At 41.6% G+C, this 23,024-nt stretch overlaps 2 long non-coding RNA genes across 2 annotated transcripts in view; both read left to right on the top strand.

Annotated features, from left to right (window-relative positions):
* Positions 1-99: 99 nt before the first annotated feature.
* On the top strand, positions 100-3,246 carry LOC108447935. The gene is made up of 3 exons (XR_001863654.1): positions 100-213; positions 617-875; positions 2,557-3,246. It is a non-coding gene; the product is annotated as an uncharacterized LOC108447935 (long non-coding RNA).
* Positions 3,247-8,662: 5,416 nt separating this feature from the next.
* The window catches only part of LOC108447936, a 45,095-nt gene continuing 30,733 nt past the window's right edge, over positions 8,663-23,024 (top strand). The window contains exon 1 of the long non-coding RNA XR_001863656.1: positions 8,663-21,363. This is a non-coding gene — a long non-coding RNA (uncharacterized LOC108447936). The remainder of the gene's footprint in view (positions 21,364-23,024) is intronic.

Raw genomic sequence — 23,024 nt, 5'->3', positions numbered from 1 at the left:
AAAGAATTGTCCATATTCAAACTGGCCAGCTGATAGGTTCTATCAGGTCCCAGAGGAAGCTGTCAGCACCCCTTAGCAAGGACATCCCTTCCGGGACTATGCTTGCTAACCTATGACAATGGGCTAATCTTAAATTTTCATTGCTGTTGCTGCTGCTTTGTAGTCACTGAGCATTTTGAATTGAAATGAATTTTTGCTACCTGATGAAGCTGAGTGAGTCCTATATCTTTCTAATTCATACCTCATCCCTGGCAGCTGCAACTCATTGGATGCTTAGGAAAGGAAGGAAACAAGTGGGCAGTGATTGTTTTCTGGGTAGTCCGTGAATTTTAAAGCAGTTTTTTGAAGTAACTTATATTTTTTACCTTGGCATTCTTGTGTTTCCATGATGTGATTTTGATTACATGAAAAAATGTTTCTTTTTTTAAGCTGGGTGCCTGATCATATCATTATGTTGTATGATGAGAAACAACTGCTAACTGTTACTTTCACCTTCTCAAAATAGCACGTTCTAGCTGTCCTTGTTTATCTGAACAGAAGTCTTACTGTGTTTGATATTTCTGCACACAGATGTTCTTCTGTGCATTTCATATTTCTTATTCTTGTGTCTTTTTAGTATGTGGTTTATTTCTACCCCGGACTTCAGGTTGTGTTTTCAGTCCCAGCGCTCCGGAGACTTGTTTGGTCACTGTTGCAGTGCAACTAATGAGTCTCACGGCACACCCAGAGGCACAAGTTCACCTCTCATGTTGAACCTGCATGAATGCTTCTGTGTGCCTGTTAATTTTGGCTGGGGGTAACCAAAGGTGGCTGGAGATGATGCAGAGAAAATTACTCTCCTGTGTTTTCTTAGCTCGAGAAACATCATCTGCCTGGTAAGCATCTGTATTTGAGACTGACCTGCTTGAATATTTATTAGGATTATATAGCTCAGTGATGTATCTAGGAGATCTAGCGGAAACAAGTAATTCTGCAACTAAGAGCTCACAACAGCATGTATTTTTTCTAATTTAAAATCTCATATTGTCTGGGATTTACCAATAAAGAAAACAAACATCTTGTAACTAGAATATATATGTAGAAGGAGATAGTAAATTAAACAGATATAATAGGAAGGATTTTTCATGATATTGTTCTTCATAAAAAATCTAAGGCATTTTAACCTTTTTCATGCTTCCTGATAAATGCTGAGATTAATATAACTTCATTTTATGAAGTACAGTCTAGGTCACTACATGGAGCCCAGAGTGCTGTTTCAAACATTTCAAATAGCTTCTGCCTCAAGCAGAAGCTTCAGCTGTAGTAAGAAATGTAGCTCTAAATAGAAAGGCTCTATTTACAAAGATGTTTATTAATTAAAAAAAAAAAAAAAGAAGATAAAGGAGAGATGCATTCTGTCTTCACTTCTGGCTTTCAGGGAAGAATAAATATAAGGCATCTAGGCTCCTCTAAATTGCTAGATTTCCCCCCCCCCCCAGAAAATTGGTTGTAGGTGTGACAAACATGATTTATCATCCCTCTGGACTGCATACAGTTACTTGATTGATTTCAGTGTTGTGAAAGACAAAGCCAGCCCCATGTTTTATCATTGTACTCCTCTATGAGAGATCTTGAAGACTGGATGAAATACTCCAAATATAAAGTATTTTTATTATTATGGATTGATCAAAGAATAGGACTGCGTATACTTTGTAAACACTTCCTCTTGTTCCGAGCATCGCTGATCTCATAGTCTCTAAACACAGGTAGTTAAGGTTCATAAATGTCTTTGTATTTGAATGGTCTGTTTTGTATTCTAGTCTTGTGATTTTATAGCTGGAGTGAAACCCTGGCTTCAGCAAATTTCATATACTAGCTTATGTGCTGCACCAAATGATTTTGGATTGATGCCATAAAACGGATCTGTTTCATATTTTAAGAATTATTTTATAATCATAACTAACTGTTAACAATTTGTAATATACAAAATTACTACACAGACAAAAAAATCTATGAAAATAACTTTTGCTTGACAGATTTGGTTGACTAGGGAATAAGAGAACCCCTTTTTCTGTTAATTTCTCTTTCTACATGCAGCCTAATAATTAATGACAAATAGTTTTTCAATACTTGAACATCCAAAATGTATACCTGGGTATTTTATTCATCTTTGACATAATGACAGAGCTGTCTTCCCCACTCTAGATATGTTCCTTTGTGTGAGGCTTAAGAGATGTGTTTGGAGTGAAACAGCCAGCATATTCTGTTCCCTTTCAAGCCCTAGTTTTTATTTCCAGAGGTACCAGTCAAATACATTCAGGAAACTTCATGATGAACACTTGAAACATGTTCAAAACAGTACTCTGATCAATTATTTTCTGCCATTCCAGAATTGCTTTAAAGTAGAGAATTTTTTTTCAAGTTTAAAAAGTACTTTCAGGAAAAGAAGCTTGTTAGAGAAACAGAGTTGCATAAAGAAATTTATGACCCTTGAGCAGGCACCCAGTTGTTTGGCTTTTACCTTTTGTTTCTGATTTGGAATGGATATTTGAAGTATTTCTTTGTGTTTCTCTACAGGTAGATCAATAAGCAAATGCATTTGTTTTTGACAAATGACTGAAGAAGAAAGAAGAAAAATTCTGTTTCTGCAGTCACATTTGAGCTTTCAGTTCCAAGGACACAGCATCCAAGAGCCAACCAAAAAAAGTCAGAAAGGCAATTTATTTTATTTTTTTATTTTTTACTTTTCTCCTTGAAGTAATGCCTACACTGAAGGGATAGTGTTTCCATCATCCAGAAACCTCAGCCTTTGTGGGAAAGGGAGCATTTCCTCTGCCTGCTGAACAGTATAGAGGCTGGGAATTTACCTTGCCTTTGACTTGCATACTCTTGCATGCAGAGTCAGTCACTTGCTTTTCCTTTTCAGAGTAAGCATAGATGCTTATAATCTCTCCTCATTTGGAGGAAGTCAATTTTCTATTTTCAGAACATGGTTTATTTGCTCTCCACTGCTGATCAACATACAAAATCTCCAGTTCTCTGGCAGATGTTCTGTCTCTTGCCTCATCCCCTGAATTTGAGTTGCAGGGAGAGGTGCTCATTTGGGAGCTGTTCCATAGTAATTTCTTTTTGTGAAATGATAGGCTAGGAAACTGTGCTAAGGAGGACTGCTCAGGAGGTCACACACCAGTGGCAGTTGTCAGGACGCACTGTGAGCCACAGGTGGTGGCTGAATACAGCCAGAAATAAATGCTTTGTTACAATGCACTGTGGGTGAAGCTTAGTAATTCTTTGTTCTGGCATACCTATTTCTTATTAATGCACCACAAAATGGTATATCTTAGGTATGAACAGCAGTAAAAAGAGTCACTTAATATGATTTTTTATTTGCTTTACTCAAGATTTGAAAAATTAAAATACTATAGGGCCTGGAGGGAGAGAACAGTTTTATCTACCTGCATTACAAAAGGTTACAGAATGGTTTTCAGAGACAATAATGAAAAACTGAAGAGTCACATCTTCAGGATGTGCAAGCAGGTACAGTATCCAGCTTGCATGATAAAGGATTGTAAATAGGGACTAGCTGGGTAATCCTGCCTGAAAGAGAAGGCTCACATGCCATCAGAGGTAGGTAGAATAGGATTTTGCCTTAGTGAACTGGAAGATGATGGCAAGACCGGTAAGTTATGAGAAAAACATAGTCTTGCCTGCTTACCAGAAACTGCCACAGTTTAATGACAGACATGAGCCTAACGCCAAATATTTCCAGATTTACAAGCTGATTGCAAACCCCTCTCTCCATTTACAATGAAGTTTTGGCAGGGCTGAGCCTGTATCTGGACTTCTCTTGTATCCTTAGTGTGGTCTCCCACGAAATTGTGGAGAAGGGTGCAAATACCCAATTTGCAGTTTAATGCTCTGAAGAGGTACAGCTGCAGTAACAGATTTTGCTGTTGACACCATCTTTTTCTGCTCCACTAAACCCTTAATCTCTCTGTGATATGCCAGCAGTGGGCAGGGACACTTTTTTATGGGGACACCCTTATATGTTGGGACAAGAGTGAATTTATTCACTGATTTATTTTCCCCTCCTAATAAATGTATCAGATTCATGTTGGCCTAGCAGGCACTGCCCCACTGCTGCTCTTGGGGCTGTCCCACTGAACATCTCCTTTCTTGCCACGCAGAAATCATGCTGCAGAGCCTGGGACAGTTTATGTTCAATTTGAGATGTGGCCCTGAATTTCCCTGGTGATTTGTGGCAAGTTGTCTACCTTCCTCACCTGTGAGGTGGAGGGAACCATCACTCCTTACCCCAGTTCTGGCCCATTTGCATCAGTCTATACCACATGTGTTGTATCTCCTCCAGTGTAGCATGTGGAGAAGAGTGTCTCATCTGGTTTCTCCAAGCTTGCCTGCAATGACAATGAGCAATGATGAAAATTCTCTTTTCAGGCACATGATTTGTAAAGGTGTATTTTACCTGAGCAAAATCTTTGGATTATAATGGGAAAAAATATTTCAGGTAGCCTTCTCTAGCATACTGATGCTAAAAGTTCTGGGTGTTTGGGACACTCCTAGGTGCTAATTCTGTTGTGTTCTGGATTTCATGTTGATCCAGTGATGCTAGATTTCCATCTACCATTTGATACTACCTTCAAATCCTTGTGCTTCCAGCAGTGCACCTGGAACTGTTCCCACTCCTCTATCACAACATAACCTCTGCTTCAGCCTTCAGGGCTGGGTGTGGTCTGTGTGTAAGCGCTGCAGTACAGCATACATAAGGTAAAAAATGAAATCTTCCTTCTGACTGCATGGATGGTGCCAGGCTCCTCCAGCTTCGGGTTCACTCTTCTGTTCTGCTGTTTGCTATAATAGTCAGTTCAGATGCAGCCACAAAAAATCTGCCATGAGCAGCTCCATCCCACTCTTCAGAGTGTGAAAACCCCTATTTAAGTTATTTGCAGTGTCGTGGGTATCTAATTATTTTGAATGTTCTGTTTATGCGTGCTTGTGTTCCCTCCCAGTGCAGCTGGCATGGCTGTGTCTGAACTGACTATTACAGCAAACAGCAGAACTGAAGAGTGAACTCACATCAGGAGCAGCATCATCCATGCAGTCAGAAGGAACTGGAACACTGCTTCCAGCTCTGGGGTCCCCAGAACAGGGAGGGCATTGACCTGTTGGAGTGAGTCCAGAGGAGGCCACCAAGATGATCAGAGGCATGGAGCACCTCTCCTATGAGGAAAGGCTAATTGGGTGTGTTCAGCCTGGAAAAGAGAAGGCTTTGGGGTGACATAATTGTGGCCTTTGAATCTGAAGGGAACCTACAGGAAAGATGGAGAGGGACTTTTTAAAGGACACATAGTAACAGGACAATGGGGAATGGTTTCAAACTGAAAGAGAGCGGTTTAGATTAGATATTAGGGAGAAATTCTTTACTGTGAGGGTGGTGAGGCACTGGAACAGGTTGCCCAGAGAACTTGTTGATGCCCCATCCCTGGGAATGTTCAAGGCCTGGTTGGATGGATCTCTGAGCAACCCAATCCAGTGAAAGGTGTTCCAGTGCAACAGGTGTGTTGGAACTAGAAGATCTTTAAGGACCTTCTAACGCAGGGTATGTACCACATGGCATGATGTACCAGAACTTAAAATTGGTTAGCCTTGCTTCCCCCTGCCCAGTGAGCACTTGGTATGTTTTAGAGGTTTAATTTGGTTTGCATTTCTGTTTGGTGGCTCCTGAGTCCTGTAGATATGGCATCAGCTTGTCCCTTTTTCTCCTGTCATGCTGGACATCTGTTCTGCTCAGTGGGACAACAGAAGGATTAAAATGGATTAAAGCTGGGTAAGGTGCTAATAAGAAATACAGGAAAGAAGAAAATGTCACATATAACTCATTAAAAGGTGGGGTGGCAAGGAGGGAAACACAGCTGTATTTTTGTATGGAAATCCTGACAGGTCTATCAGTCAAGATGAAATCTCATGTTACACAGTACAGTCTTTGTAGTCCAGAAATTCCCCTAATTGCTCTGCTGAAATCCCTGAAAATAATTTTGCAGATCAGTTTCTCTCTCTACCAATATGTCATTTTTGCTAATAATGGACACTTTTAAAGTGGAAATGAGTAACGTACATTTTTAAGCTGAGTTCACAGAGGCAGCATGTCTGCCAAGGAGAAGTGAGGTTGTTACCTGCACTCCTCTGATAAATGTTGCGGGGTGTGTAGCAACCGCGGAAGGCAGGTCTTTGCAGCAAACACTTTTCCTTGAGGATTCATGTTGATTTTGAAGTATTTCCACCAATGTTTGCCATATTACAGATTGAAATTCATTGCCCATTGTCTCTGGGTGGGCTTTTCTTGTCCCAGTCAGGATTTGCTAACATCAAGCTAATTGCTTTCTTACAGTTGGAATAGGGAGAATGATGTTATTTTGGGGGTACTTTGCACAGTTTCCTGGAGCAGGGCCTGCTGTGTGGAGTCTGAAAGAACCTGCTGCTCTCCAACCTCCACCAAAGCTTTTCACAGAAGTCCTATGGGAAGTAAACTCAGTCAGTAATGGTTTTCCAAACATCCAAATATTTTTAAAGCATGTGTACTAAGCTACTGGCACCTACTGAAAATATACTACTTTATAAAATGCATTTCAGGAGACCAAATAGTTTTTCACAATTTCCAGTAAATATTAGAAAACTGTCTACGCCACTTAACTAGGCCACAAAATGTTTCAAATTTAATGAAACAGACATGTAAAAACCTCAGATACTGGTTACATTAAAGAGATGGCCTGTTGATCTTTACAACAACCGCAGCACCAACAGGACTGAAAATATAAATAATTAGTTGAATTTGCAGACACTTGGCTGAATTGAAAATTTAATATAATTTCATTGATTCTCTGTGTAGCTAACACGCATTTATATTTATTTGAGCAGAGAAGGGGGAGAGAAAGCAGAGATGGGAAGCCCTTACCTTAAAGTAAATCAGATTGCTTTTGACTTAAATTTCTCTAGGAATGCTGAATAGGTTAATAGTCATTGTACCCAAGTAATTACAACAGAAGAAGCATTGCACTATTAAAAATAATCAGTGTCTGGGATTTATTTCTGAGCATTTGCCTTATGTGTTCATATAAAATGGTCTGAACAATAGTAACCAATATGTAATTATAGGTAGTTAAAAGCCGTTATAATGAAACAATAGCTTAAATGTGAGATCAGACTTTACAATTTTTAAAATGAATACACATTTATTCTCATTGTAATTTATGATAGTTCTAGTTGTAAGCTCTCACTACACTGAATCTTCTTTTCAATTTTCCAGTTGATTCTAAGCTTACGAAACCCAAAGACTGAAGTGCTTTGTGCAAACTGTGTATGCCTCTGTCTATTATTATTATTATTGAAAAGTTATGGAGGTAGGGAAATTCTCATCTCTTGAAATTATAAGTTTTGGGCACACCTTTTAACGGAATGTCTGTTACAAAGGCTTCTCAGGTTCTGGCTTGGTGTTTGCAGCAGAAAGGCTGAGGGAGCCTCTGATGGCACAGTCGCTTGTGCCGGTCTTATGAGACGACAGGTCACACCTTGTGATTGTAGTTATCATTCCCATTAGCCTGTTTAAAGACTTTACTTAGAGAATTTCAATTTCTAGCAATTTGTAGACCAAAAAACTTCCTTCCCAAACTATATAGAGAGCCTAGGAGCTTGCTTTTGTAATCCCCTGTCTTGGACATCTTAAAATCACTCCATGGACTCCTTAGGGGTTTGGAGGCTGCAAATTGGAAGCCCATAATTTCATTTATACATGCAGTGTGGAGCACTGATCGCACAGTATTGTGCCTGGGGAACAGCTGGGAAACCAGGCATCTCAAGGAATGGTGGTTTAACACTGGATATTCGCAGCAATTATCACCATGCTTTTCTCCTGCCCCCTCCCAAAGCCACGCACAGTTGTTCCAGCAAAACTCTGTGGTGAAATATGAAACATTTTATTTTGTTTAATTTTCTTTTTGGGCTAGCCTCATTATAAAAGTAAAATGTTGCTTATGGGACACCCAGTAACAGGTACGTAAGAACAGGTAATTCCCATAAATAGATGTGTTTATTTTCATGGCACTGCAGCTGGGAAATTAACACATCTTGTTTTCTGGGTGACACTGACGTCACAATTTTAACCTAAGGGACATTATCGATTTTCGCTTACTTGCTGATATATATATATATATATATTTACTGAAAAGGATTGCAAATTGAGCCCAAAATGACAGACAAAATGTTTTTTTAGATACGAATTTGGTCACAATTATGTCTGTAAATGAACATAACAGATGTGAAACTTCTTGAACTTCAAAAGACAGCTTCTTTTGGAGCCCTCTATGGATCACATTTGAGGTCGTTAATCATTAGCAGGCAGCAGGGAGACTGTAATTTTGCTTTTCTTCAACCTAACCATTCCACTATGCAGCCCCTTTTCTCCTCATGTTGCCACTTTTACTTGAGTTGATTACCAACATGATCTTTGAATAAACCTACTGGTTATATGGTGCGGTGGCTAAGTCCACTTTACACCCCCCAAGTTGCCCTAAAAGTGATCTCCCCCTACAACACCGTGCCAGAAAGTTCTTCCTTTGTCTAGATTCTGCTGGTCACTGGCCCTCTCCCCCCTCCCATCCCTTTTCCCACTGGCCCCTGTTATGTCACTCAGCCTTGCCTCTGCCCCCTGGCCCTCAGACCATTGGTTTTGGATGCTCTGCCCGCCTTTGGGAGTTTTCGGGATAAAGCTGGTGTGGGCTTTTGGTCTTGTGTTCTTCTTACCTCTGTTCCCTTCGGGTGTGTAGCCATTGAACACCTTGGAATTGCATGCAGAGAACCCCTCTCGCCTCCCTGTCCCTGGTTCGTGCACAGACTGTGTGTGAGGGGCTGTTCGCGACCGCCTGCGAAGGTGAGATCGTGGGCACGTGTAGGTGCTGGCAGAGCGCTGCCTGAGCGTCTCCACGAGGGACCCTGTGGAATAAACGCGGCATCGAGCCACCGAAGCGCTCATTCAATAGTTATACAAAAAAAGATGAGCATCTGAGTAAAGCCATAAAATCTATGTTTATAAAATGATCTCTCTGGACTTAATTATCACTATCCTGCTGCATGCTCTGATTCTACACTTGCTTATCCCTTGACTTCATTCTCTTGTTTGAGAATACAGCTTCTCATAATCCATACAAGCCTTGCAATATATTTCACTCACTTGCTGACATTTCACTTTGTTGTTGATACTCATCCCTAGGTATCCCAAATGCCTGTCAATTAATCAGTCGTAAGTCTGCCGAGTGTTATTAGAACCAGGGACTAAGCACCCAGCTTTCAAATGAGGCAATATTTATCAATTCATGTGACTCTCACTCTGAAAAAAGAGAAACTGTACTCTGTCATTGCCAGAAGCCTTTAGGGTATTAGACTACAAGGCAAACTCTGGACCAAATCCTTCTGGATATGCTGGAGATATCTTAAAACTTCTGTGAGTTTTGGCTCCTTCTAGCTTGATCTGCTGATTTTTCTGTCTCGTAATTAAAAAAAGGCTTGGAATACAATGTGGCCTTTAAATGCTGTTTTGAAAATTATTATTTCCATGAATTTTAAGAACATAAACTGGCTGACGCAACTGCAGAGATAATATGGGTTAGCTTTTCTTCAGACTATGGAAGAAATTAAAACTGAAAACCACTTTTGGGAATCCTCCCCCCTACTTTTCCATGCACATTTTCATGCTTTCCATCAGTTTAACACATTGTAGGGGTTTTATTAGTGGAAACAGCCTGTTTCTTCTAGAATGTGCAGGCTTCTGAAAACGAAGAGCAATGATGACCATGGATGGAGTGTGAGCTGCACGGCACAGCGTGACACCTGAGGCAGGGTATTCCTTCTGCTGTTTGCTCCCACCAGGCTTACCTGTGTCATAGGTGAAGCCAAGTAAGCATTTTTCTCTCCTGTAAGAAATATCAGTGTATTCTGCTTAAGAGAGGAGCTTCCCAGGCAGTGATTTATTTTCTGATCCCACTCTCCACTCATCCATTTGCTACCAAAGCCCCAAGCTCTGGAGAAATTACTGGCTATAGCTGAACAAGGGTGTTCGTGTGTAGCAAATATGTTTTCTTTAGTTGTCTAAATATTGATGTTCTCCGTCCTTGTTCCTGAGCAGCGTCATAATTAGTGGTGAAATATTTACTTCCCCAGAACACGTTCCAACTGTGCTTCATCCAAGGAGTCTTACCTATGGCTCTGTGTAACATGCATTTCATGAAAGAAATGCCGTGCTGGGTCTGTCCAAACGTAAGGTAGAGTTTAAGGGATACTTAGTGTTACATAGGCCCCAAGATTTATGAACCCAGGAGAGCCTGTGAAACTTTTGCTAGCACCAGTAGCTTGCAGTGTCTAAAGAGGTGGAGTGACAGATGTGTGAATACTCTGCTGATGTTTTCTTATTGCTCCTTAGTGTTTGCAGGGCCCACGTGCATGCTGCTGACATAACAAGCAGGAGAAATATCTCCAGTTTTTCATTCATTAGTGTTTCAGCAAAATTCCTGGCAGACTCAAGGTCTGCCTGGCCGGTTAGGAGCCAAGGCTGGCTCTGAGCTGCTCAGCTGTAGAAGCTGATATCAGCATTGTCGTTCAGGGGAGGAACAGCCAGACTTTGGATTCACGGAAGGCACAAGTGGCATGGGAGGGGAGGTCGAGGCTTTTAAGAGCTTTCTTCTTGTGCTGCTGTTTGAGGGACAGGAATGGACAGGTTTTAGGCCACCCACCATCATACATGAGCAGAGGCAGGTGATGAAATGGTCAGCTCTGTCTGCACTTGAGGCTGTCTTCTTTCAGTGAAAGATTAGTTTAAATATAGATGTTTCTAACCTAAATGTGAGTTGCTATGATTTTCCTCTTTGTCCGATAGTCCAGAGCAAAATTTTAATGTCAGAAACATAAGAAACTTGCAAATTTATTTTTTTAAACTTATTTGTGAAATGTCTTTCTCAGAGGGAATGGTTTTTGAAGGAAATTCGTGTTCTGAAAGAACCAGAAGGGGGATTTAATTCACATCTTTCTAATTTGGGATACATGTTCTGACAGGTATAGAAGTAATTTCTGAAAAATATATGACCTCTAGTTTTTTTCCAAATCACTTTTCATCAAGGTGCATGAAAAAAACCCAGACCTGAGACCTTTGAAATCTTTTTGCAAGACAAGAAAGTCATTCCATCCAGACTTATCTGGCCAGTCTACACAGTCCCTTGAAGCTCTTTATGTGATAAAATCTCTCATGGAACAATGGAGCCTTCAAGCCCTGGTTGTAGCAACACAGAACATTTACTCGCTATGGTATTTGATGAGTAATGATACTCAATGAGTACTTGAGCACTGGTTGCTGTAGGGGTGGAACATCAGTGCAGAAATCTGAGGCAAAGAAATGTCAGTCATGAAGTTGTCAGAGTGAGAAAAACTAGCTGTATAATTAGCAGAGATGTAATTCAGATCTCTGAAAAATCTTAAGTGTCAAATTTGTGCCTAAGAACTTTTTATCCACTTTGTATTTCCTCAGTCTGGTTCTAGGCAGGCCAGAGGCGCAGCCTGAAGGGAAGTGGCAGTGGGGTGACTGCTGGTACTGCCAGCAGCTGCTGAGGACTGTTTGTGCTCCAGAAAGAGTTCTGTTTGTGCTCCAGAAAGAGTTGAAGGCCACAGCTGGAACCAGACTTGAGAGTGAGGATATGTACCTGCAGACACACATTGACTGTGTGTACATACACTCATGCAGCTTGTGGTGGGGGTGATTGATCGTGGAAGCAGCAGCTGTGCTGGCAGCGTGTGTCTGCTGAGCCCTGCAGCAGAGATACTGATAGAGATTCTGCTTTTGTTACCCTATTTCCTCAAACAGCCCAATTAAGCTGATAAAAGCATATCTGTACCTGCTCTAGGTAGGCAGACCTAAGATTTGAGATACAATTTGAATTCACTTATTTATTTACCTTCATAACCAACAAAGCAAAGCTTTGCAGGACAACCTCAACCTTGATAAAATGACCACTGCACTGCTAACCTTTGCAAGGTGCAGTGCCATATTTTAGGCAAGGCTCACTTCATATTTATTGGGATGTTCAATGTAATGTAGTACCACAATCTGTCAGTCAATAAAAATGCTATTTCCTCCCCAGGCTGTATGTGTTCTCACCTGTTACAACAATATTGAAATGGTGCCAGTTGCATCGTGTTTGTAAACAGTGCCAGATTGGGACTGCATGCTCCATTCTGTAGGATCATGTCTGTTGTGTGATGTGGGCATCACTCAATTAACCAGCTCCCTTTGTTTCCCTGGATTTCTCCTCGATGTATATTTCTGGGGAGGCAGATCCTGCAGTCAGCTTTATTTGTGGTTCAGGAAAAAGACACACTTCAGTGCCCTCATGCCATATTTATCATTGTCTCGCCTGCCTTGCAAAGGTAGCTGCAGATGTTGTGATGGATAGAGGATGACTTACAGAAACCACAGTTTTGCTGTGGTTTCTGTAAGTGCTGCTCTTCATCTTTGAGCAAAGAGACACGGTGTAATTTCTTGTGGCTGTGCCACACAACAGAGCTCTGATCTCTCGGCTCTTCACTGTCTGTGTAAATAACTATTGCCTTTTAAAAGAGGTTTTGCCTGATCAGGTACTGAAGTTGCTGTGCTGTGGTGTTTGGCAATGATTCAGAAGCAAACCTGCTTCTCACCCTCCCACCCTTCTGGGGGTAAAAGTACTGCAACATCAGGTGGGGTCATTTATAGCTTAAATCCCCCAAATAATGTAGTTGCAAATTAGATATACATATCCAGGGAAGAAGATAGTAAGGATTTCAGTTTAATAGAGAGCTTTGTCATTTAAACTGAAGGTAAGAACTTGTTTTTTATATTAATGTGATTTTGAACTGTTGACAGTATATTATCATTAGAGGGACACACTGTTAGGTAAGAATGTAGTTGTGCTCCCTGAAGAGCAGAGGTCAGTGTTGTCATCTTATTTGCTATCCCACTACATTTCTTAGTGCAGACTTATTCTGTCCCCATCTGCCTTGTGCTCCTTTTAAACAAAGCTCCAAACAAATGAGTCCAGGTAGACATATTTTTCCTCCTTATTGTCAGTGGCAATGTTTCCTTGGTGCCTGTGGTGAGGAGAACTTTCTCAGCCCCTTGTTTCCTCCTGTCTCTGCGAGAGCAGAACTCACCATGGGATTGGAGCAGTTACCAGTGGCTGCAGCTGCACCCTGCTCTGGGGTGGAGGCACTGCAGAAACTGGGGTGCAGGGGTGCAGGATTATTTCATGCAGCTCCCTGCTTGAAAGGTGTGCAGAGACTGATGGAGGACAGGTATGATGACTCAGACTGGAGTAATTTATCTAATCCCCTGCTAAATTCACAGCACTAGGAACTGACTTTTTCTCCTGAATCAGATAAACTAACACAAAATGTGACTGTTCCCTACTGGCTATGTTGCATTAAGAGCTGAAAAAACCCCAGAGATTAAATAACATTTCCAGAAATCAATCTCAGTAGCTATTTACTGGGGTTTTCTTCCCCATCTAATATGCAGTGAAGATACAAAACCCTAAAACTGGTGTAAAAAAACTCAGAAGATGAATATTCTGCTTTCAGACACTGGCTGCCATTACTTTTTTTAGAAGAAGGAGGAAATAGTTATAAAATTACAATGAAGCAACTTTGACATATATAAAATATATAAAATAGCTGGTGTGCATTTTGTTTGCTCTTTACTATTCTTGGTTAGGGAATGAATCTTTTCACTGTAAGGCTTGGTCATAGGTTTTAACAAAACTAATTTGGGATCAGCTCAAATACAGCGATGTCTTCTCACAGCCAGGAAATATCTCTTAATCAAGAGACATAGCCGTGGAAGAAATTCTGATCTCCCTCAGGTAGCAGCTTTAGAAAACTCACCTTTCAAGATTTTTGATAAAATAGGTGGGTCTGTGGAGTCAGTTAAATAAGGTTATAGGTTTGGATTAGAACAATCCCCCAAGAGTGATCTAACCTGCACCAGAACCGGTGCAGCCCCTTTCTTCCCCAAGAAGGCTTCATAGCCAGACCTTTGGTTGTCTCTGTGCCCCAGTGTGCAAGGCAGATCAGGTCTGATGGAGAACAAAAAAGCCAAGCTTCCTCCCATCACTTTTGAAAGGTTACTCCCTACCTCCTGCTCCCCATGTGTTGCCAGATGTGCCTGGTGACTGTTAAGTAGGAGTTATTTTTATTTCCCACCCACTCAACAAAAACAAAGAAACAAAACCCCCCAAAATAAAAAAAACCCCACATGCTTGTCTAAAGAACAGCAACAAAATGTCAGTTTTCTTATGCAGGGAATAACTGCTGTTGGCGAGATGCACTTCTGGTGCATTTTTGCCCCTGTGTGCAGTCAGGCTTGTGGCTGCTCAGCCAGGTGTATATCCATTAGGTTCATCTGTTTCGTGTAGGCAGAAACTCACGTGCTCTCGACAGGGGCTTGTTGTGCTGAGACTGTCACTGTGAGTAATGGCTGCTCCTGTGATAACTCAATGTAACTCTTGGATAGTGAATGACTTACCGAGGCTTTCTGTAGAACAACTGTACAGCACAAATTCAAGTTTTTATAAATGGGGACTGGTGTCTGTTGTGATAAATCAGATTATTTGTTTTGCCCTGTACTTCCAGCATATTCAATTTGCACCACAGTAAGACAAACTTATTGTGATTACAGACTTATTTTTGCTGTTGAAGGTGGCAATGGTGAAATGCACATCTAATGATCTTGCTTTCAAGACTCTCCAAAATTTCTGGTCAGCTTGCTGCAGGGCATGGGCTGAGCCCTGCTGTCTTCAGGAACCATATACCCTCTGCTGCAGAAGGACTACCAGGTTATTGTTACAGGTAAGGACTGAGTCTTTCCTTGCATGCGTGCATCCTTTGCACTATGTAAAGCAATAGGTTGCACTGCTGATTCTGGAGCTTTCTCCCTGAGTGCCTTTTTTGGGCCTTTGGGACCCAAAAAGCAATGAAGAGTGACTTACAATAAAGTTAGGTGGGAAATGGAGCATGTTCATGGTCACAGAGTGTTGGAGTGAGTTTGAGGAATGACAAGACTGAGACTCCTGAGCAATTCTCTCTATTTGATCCTAATTTCTGGAGAAAGGATTTTGTTCTGGTACAGTCAGTAGTGTCAAATGAACACTGTGTTGCACATCTTTTTCTTTTTGGGATGTAGTATAGTACCTTTCTCTAATTTTACTAATGTAGGCAGTCAGGATATAGAGGTTTGCTTTCTCCCTTCAGCTGTGGTCTTTTTATGACATTTCCTAAGCTGGTCTGGAAGGAATTAGCACAGGGCATTGTACATAGCTCAGTCCTCTTGTGACTGTGACTGGCAAATCTGACTTGCATGGGATGGGATAAAGTAGCTCTGATGTCTCTTACACAAGTGGCGGTGGGGTCCCCCAAAACAAGTAAGAGACCGAGAGGCTAACAGTCTGTTTTGTTTCAGTTTGGGGTTGTATTTTTTTTCTCCCTAGAGTGGACCAGTGTGTTGACATTTGTAGCCTTAGCAAATGATGGTGTCTCCCACATTTCTAGGTTAGTGGGATAGTGGAGTTGGGTGTGCTGGGAGTAGCCTCTCATTCTTAACGTTACACTTGGGGAGTATTTGCTTAGTAGTGGTTTTGAGAAAAGAGGCTTGGACAGCCTGATGTGCAGGGCTGCCATAGAGTGATGAGATCACATTTTTGCCCCGAGTGCTCCCTCTGATTCCACAGAAATGTCCCGGCATGCTGGCAACAGCATGGGATGGGCAGAAGATGGGACAAATATTTGGTCTTTCAAATTCTTCTTTTTTTCCCTCTAGTGGCTTCTAAAGAGCATTTCGCCCCTCCAGGCTTCCTCCCCTTTTCAATTCTACTGTTTTGAGGGGAAAAGACTGATTCTTTCCTTTCCTTTTGGGAAGTAGTTTGGTTATAGTTTAGTGTTACTTCTCTCACCTCATATCATAGTGTTTAGCAGATGAACACTTACCTCAGCACCCAGATTCCCACTGCACAGTCTGAGCCCCTGGATCAGACAATTTCAGCAGCTGTAGACAAAGTAGTTTCTTTTCCCACCCCCATAACCTTTCTGCAGTAAGCCTTACCCATTTTATTCTAGTGCAGATGGTAGGATGGTTGGTGTCTCACAGGGGTAAAGCACTGGCTCTCTTCAGCTCCATCTCTGAGGACCATGCAGTCAAGTGTTTTCAGTACCCAGTACAAAGGGTAAACTTTACTGCATGTAAAGTTCACTGATGTTTCTGAGACTTACTGTTGACTGCCTGACTCCCAGCCCTTTATTTGGCACAGGTAGCATGTGGTGAATGACAGCACAATAGACTTCAAACCAGCTTCCATATTTTAATCTGGTTTTTTTTCTACAAGGGAAGGGAGATTTTTTTTCCTGACATTCCTCCACAGCTTTGCACAGCCTGAAATTAAATTGCTAGAGCACTGTGCTAAGAGATTTTAATTTACATTTCAATAGTCCAAAGTAGCAGTTACTAAATCTCCTTGTTGGAGTAAGCTTAAGGTTCTGGTTAGTCACTAAAGTTTTTGGTATTGGGGAGAAATAGGTATTTATCTGTGAGGGTTAAGGTATAATTTGTTTTGCTGTGGAAGGGTATGAGCACAGGAACTCTGTCCCTCTGCTAGAAGGGTTTAAAAAGTACCAACCCATGGTTTTTAGTTAGTTCCACCTCAGCTGAGGAGAGACACAGGAGAAGCAGACTTGTCTAACCTAATGCTGCTCAGCCTGGGTGAAGAGGATCATGCAGTTCCCCTTCCCTCCTGTACCCCACTGTGCGTGATTTATTAAGTTAATGGAGACAAAAGGGGCCAAAAAAGGTCAAGAAGCATAGTTTGATGCACAGGTAAAGGAGGCATGTGCCTAGAAAATCAGGGATATGAGAACAACCTTGTTTCCAAACTCAGTTCCTGGCAGAGCCTGGAGAGCTGCTGCATTGACCCCTGGGATGTGAATGAGAGGGGCAGCCCTGGCAGCCCTTCCTCTCCCTGCAACTCCCTCATCCTCTGTCCCGGTGCCGAGACCAGATGAAGCTGTCCAAAGGTGCTCCTGGGCTGGCCCCTCCTCTCAATGCCAGCCCCTTTCCATCCTGCCTATCCACAGCTACTCTATCCTATAGGACTGGATTGCCTGTATCACTGACACGCAGCTCGGTAGCTCCACACTTGATGGCTTGGGCAACCTTAAACAGTGTATTTTGTGCTGAGGTTATTGCAAGAGAAGACATAGCAGCTGGTGGAAAATGCTGAGATGTGTTCACAGCACGGGTGGCATGAGGCATTCCATCCTGTCCGCTGCCTGGGCAGCTGTGAGAGGCAATGCTGCAGTGAGGACATGGGTCTGGGAGGCAGAATGAAAACCAAATTACTGTAGTGGAGAGGGAAATCTGTTCCTGGCTTACTGATGCTTAAAAGAAGCTAGACTTCTGCCTTCTGCAGTTATTTTTCTGTGTTGATCTTCTTCCTTTTCACAAGGAAAGTTTTCCCTCACTACCCAGACCTCCCTGGTGCAAAGAGGGTGGTGGTGGGGAGTTATGTTCTCACCCGACAGTGGCTTTTCCAACTTGTCTCTGTAGTGTCCATGCCAAGGGAGAAGGAGATGTACATGTGGCCCTGACAACACCTGGTGAGGATACCCTAGGATGTAGGGCAATTCTGTAGTGTATGAAGCTGCTGCACCTTTATTTTTAAGTCTCTTCCTTGGACTGTGGCACACCTGTGACTTGCTCCTGTGGTGCAACAGATGTCTGTCCCATTGCAATGCCAAAATCTAGAGGCACATTCTAAAAAACCTGAAAAAGAAAAGGGTGGACATCCCAATACAAAATCCTTTTAATAAGGTTAGTCTGAAGAATCCCACTGCACAGCTGTTCTGTGGAGTTACTCTCTTTCTACCTTTGTTGCATTATTTTTTTTCCTTTGGTATGAAAAATGTGTTTCAGTACTGGGGAAAAACAATGCTTCCAATGAAACAATGCTGAGCAATGCTGATCTTACATCAAAATGACTTTTGATATGTACAGTTGAAATGCTAAAGGTTGTATTTCCAGAAGCTGAAAGCACATATTAAATGGAAGAATATTCACCTCTGCTTTAGCACAGTTTCCTCAAGCAGAAACAAAGAGGTAAGCTCCAAGCATCCATCTGATTAGAAGCTAAAAGGATCTGATTTTACCACTGAGCATGCTGTGTAAACAAGTGAGCATGCCTTTATCTCCCTTTATACTTTGTGTTGTGATCTCTTGTCCTTCTCAAGATATTTTCTGTGTCTTTTCTGGAAAATAAAAGCACCAGTCCTATTACCCAGATGCCCCTGTGTGCCACCTGCTCTGTGAATCCCACAAGGTGTTTCTCTGTGTATTAGAAAAATCAGCTGGGATGACAGATACAAGTACAGTATGTTTACTTTAAACCTAAAACCCAAAGTCCCCAAACCTAAGCTGTTCCTTGACCAGGACCATTATTCCTTGAGGGTCACCTTCCGGATTACCCTGGGAGCAGCTGCAGATGTTGACAGATGCCATAAGTGCTATCTGACATTATAGAAAAAGGAGCCAGGTAACAACTGCAGGTTACTGTAAAAAAGTGACTTGGTTGCTTAAAAAAAAGAAAATTATAGCAAATGAATATATGAGGCAGTCAGTGACCTCTGATACTGTGTATCTGACTCCCTTAATGCTTGACAAATGGTTTAAGCTCAGTGGCTGGCTTTGGAGGAATGGAGCATGCACTCAGCCCAAGCATAAGCGTTTTTTCCAGAATAACACAGAAGTTAATGTGCTACAATAGAAGCATCTGCTTTATTTAATGACCCATTTCATCATGTGATTCCTTTAGCTATGAAATGCCAGCAGTTTTTAAGCAGGCTAGGAGTGTCTCAGCACTGGTGTGCCTGTTATTTATGAGGGAAGAAAAGAAGCGAATGAGAACTGTAAATTATTTCTGTGAATGCTGGAGGTGTCCTCTTCTGACTGAGCCTGGCATGGTGGCCCTTGGGGCAGCTTCTTCTCATGCCAGGCACAAATCTCTTCCTTGCCCCTTTCACTACTCTCTACTGTTCAAAAATATCATGTGTTTACAGGTAAAATCCCAAAAATGTTTTGGAAGAGTTCTGGTGTTAGTCTGCAGACTCTGCAAGGCAGTACTGGAGCTGCCCTCATGCAAAGCAGATGGGGGTGGGCCATTTGGAGATGCTGCTCTAACACTTGCCACTCCTCTTTGCTTTATCCTCTGCCATGGAGAATAAAAATGGACGAGTTCTGCTCTTACTGTCCAGAAAGTAATCTGGTTAATAATAAATGGTGATTATAAATTATGCTACTTTATGGAATATACTGGAGCAGATGAGGCCAGTTGCCTACAATCCCACATTTTCTTCATTTCTCTAGAAAAGTTATATTAAAAGAATGAGGTACAGTAAAATATAATTATTCAGCAAGTGTTGCTAACTGTAAGAGAATGCAATGCAGTTGTATCTTTTGTATTTAAAGGTGAGAAGAGTTCTCTACATATTCCTCTAGCTTGTTCTTTATAGCTTATTCCTCAGACACTCCCTTATAGTCCTTTCTGGTAAGGACACAGTTCAAAACAGCCACAGCAGAATTCCCAGCAGGTATGTGCAAAGCTGCATAAAAAGCATAATATCCACAAAGTTACTTTTCAAACTGTAGTCTGCCTATGCATTTGTTACAGCCCTACTGGAGGAAAAATAGGAAAAAACTGTTTTCAACAGACAATTGGAAGTAAAGTTCTTTACACCACTGCTTCTCCTACCTCATCTGAGACGGTTATTCAGTCCAGATTGTTTCTGTAATCCATTTCCTAGCAGAGCTCCGTGAGTGGCTGTGTGGCCTGGGTGGAGGAGGAGGAGTAATGGAAAGAGGGGATGGCCTTTGCCTCCCAGTGTCACCAGTGATGCTGGGTTGAGTGACCCAGGCACCAGTGGCTCTCCAGCTGGTTGGGGCCCCAGGGGACCCTTTTGGCAGGGGGAAGTGTTCTGCAGCTGATCCATGAAATGACTGTAAGTAGACAAACACATACTCTTCTCAGGTGAGTGTGTTAGTGTGTGACAGAAAACGAAAGTTGGCTAAAAACATAAAGTAACTTCTGGCCTAGTTAAGCATAAACATTTTTTCCTGGTAAGTTTTCTTACAGTTTAACATTTTATCTGGAAGTTTTTATGATGTCCTTTCTTTGCATCTTGAGGAACTGTACTCATTTTTTTCTCCATTATTGCATTTCTATCAAACAGGCAAATATATTTTCTGTATGCTTCTCTTCCATGTAATGTCCCCTTTTTAATTTGTTTTTCAACATGCTGCAGTTGCCATGAAAGTCTCTTGTGATCGCTGCATTGGACCAAAGTTCAGAGTTGGTTGCTTTTCATCAGAGACTCCGCCTGGCCTCTGTTCATATGCTCACTTGCTACATTAAGTAGATAAAAGCTTTTTTTTCCCTTGAGTCATTATTTATCTGTTTCCCAGGTTCCCAGAGCCTGGTAATAAAGCTGTGTTAGGTTACTTGTTGTTTTTAAGTAGCGACATGCCCTGTTCTGCACTGACTGGAAGTAGAATAGCCTCAAAATAAAGGAAAACAAAAATGCAAAACCATATGGTGACATGACCTTGAAGGGGATCCCCTCTATCACAAATTCTCTCTGCCCCTTGTGTATAAGTAGGGCTGCTAGGAACAGTAGAAATGGTGTGTTTCTCAAAGTGTCCAAGGAGAGTAATTGGAATTTCATTCTCTCATTGTTACCTGTGATACCCAGAATTCATGTCTTAAAGGGCAGTTTATCTCTGGAGAGCTAATATATAAAAAAGTGGTAAATTCTTACAGAGCAGCTTCATTTCCTGTGTGTATACAGATTTGGATTTAGTTTTTCCTATTGCAGATGAATTTCCTAATTTTTTTCCCTGCATATTTTCTTCTTTTTCTTGCCCTGGAGATGCACCTGGAGAATATTAAAGTGGATTTTTTTCTGACTTTCCCAACACAAAAGAACCATTAAATAAGATCTGGATTTTGGTGCCAAGTTGAGTCCCCGCTTACATCTGTGGAAGAACACTAAAGGCACAGAGAAAGCATGTAGCCTGTGAAAACTTCAGCGATGGAGGGTGTGTATGACTCTGGATAAACTCAGAGGGAGCTCTGGGTTAGTTGGAGTCAGAAATATCCATCTTCCCGTTTGTGAAACGACAGCCTCATGTAAATCATGAAGACGTGACAAACCCTTGGATGCTGCTCATGCAGAATTGGTCTGCGAAGCTGAGTTGTTTTTGAAGTAAGTGTTAGAGACATACTGGGATCCCACCCTGAAGTGAATAAAACTTTCAGGCAGATGAAGAATACTTCTTAATGTGAGACCTTTTCTTCTGCAGCATGCAGTGTTTTGTTGTAGAAGTTATGGTCAGTTTTAGATATCTTTTAACTGTGTTATGAATTACATCCATAAGAAAGAGGAATATGGAGCAGAACATTTCCCCTTTCTCCTGGCATAGGTCCATAGTTTCAGGGTAAGAGGCATGAAGGCAAGGACAGTGAGTATTTCTTTGTATACATTCAAACTTTTTTATTGATAAGGTTTAATATTATGCCAACATAATGCCATTATTCCAGTGGGTAAAGAAGAGTCTCCATTGCTGTAGAGTAGTCTTACAGGGAATGAAACAGTAAAGCAGCACTATCACCATAAAGGAGACCTTTGATCTTCAAATTTGGTGGTATGCAGGGTTCACTACAGGAAAAGGAATTCTTTGTCAAGGTTAGTGAGAAGTGAAAATAAATCCGTGTAAGCTTCTGGAGTTTTGGTTTATTTTGGTTTTTTGAACAGCACAGACTTACTAGGAAACTTTGTTAGTGTCTAATACCCAAAGGAAGCAACTGGTTTGTGCCACAGTGTCAGAAATCAGATATGCAAAATAACAACAAACATGGATTTTGTTAGCCAGGAGAGTGGATATTCAGGCATCTTTAAGGTTCCCTTAAGAAATATAAAAGGTTGTTTAAACTCACATAAAAATCATATCAAGCCACAGGTACTGGAATTGAAAAATGTGTATTTGTAAACTTTTCCAGGCTTACCTGCAAGCTCTCAAAATATCTATGAGATGAGCAAAACTCTTGTGTTTTGACTGAGAAATCTATTTCTGAAACTTACAAAAAAAGTTGCTATTAGAAAACTGATTTACTTGTAGTAGACTCCTGTGCCTGGGGAAAACTCTGGTTTCTCAGACCCTTGGATTATTCTGGCAATGAACATTTTCCACCCAGGGATGCAGGGTTCATGAATCCAGCTGGGCAGAGGGGAGGCTCAGTTGTGGTTTTGCTCAGCTGCCAGCTGCAGCCCAGAAAAGCTGTTCCTCCCTGCTTCTGTTCTAATCCATTCTGGACAAGCTGCAGAGAGGGGAGAGCAACTTACAGAGAAACTGCAGCCTGATCTCCTAGCAAACTGAAGCTTTAATAACTGAAAGTGGAAAGGAGGGAGGAGGGAAGGTGGGAGAAGACTGTGCATCACTTGTCCATCAGGCTGGGATTTGGGGCTGCCCTGCCTCCCCCAGCAGGACTGCAGGCACCACTTATCCTCCTGCCGGAGTGCATGGCATGGGTTTGGCTGTGTATTGATAGCTGTATTTCTAGCAGGACATGCTGAAATTCTCGTTACTGTTTCTTTTGACGAGAAAAACAGTTCATGGCTCAATTTTCCCTGCCCTGACCATCCCAATTTAAACTTGTCAAGCTTGTGTGCAAAACATCACAGCCTCATGGACATTTGCAGGCACAAGTTTTCTGAAGTAAACAGAAAGCCCTTCTTTGAAAATTGCACTCCTAATCCATTTTTCTTCAGCATAACGTCTGCTTTAATAATGACTGTTCTCTCATCAGTTTTCATCTATGGAGAACTGAAGTAGATAAATGTATATTGATCTCTATTAACTACAAATT

The sequence above is a fragment of the Corvus brachyrhynchos genome, unplaced genomic scaffold (assembly GCF_000691975.1).
Source record: "Corvus brachyrhynchos isolate BGI_N302 unplaced genomic scaffold, ASM69197v1 scaffold136, whole genome shotgun sequence".
NCBI lineage: Eukaryota > Metazoa > Chordata > Aves > Passeriformes > Corvidae > Corvus > Corvus brachyrhynchos.
Note: the sequence above shows the minus strand (reverse complement) of the source record. Positions and strands in the feature narration are given on the sequence as shown.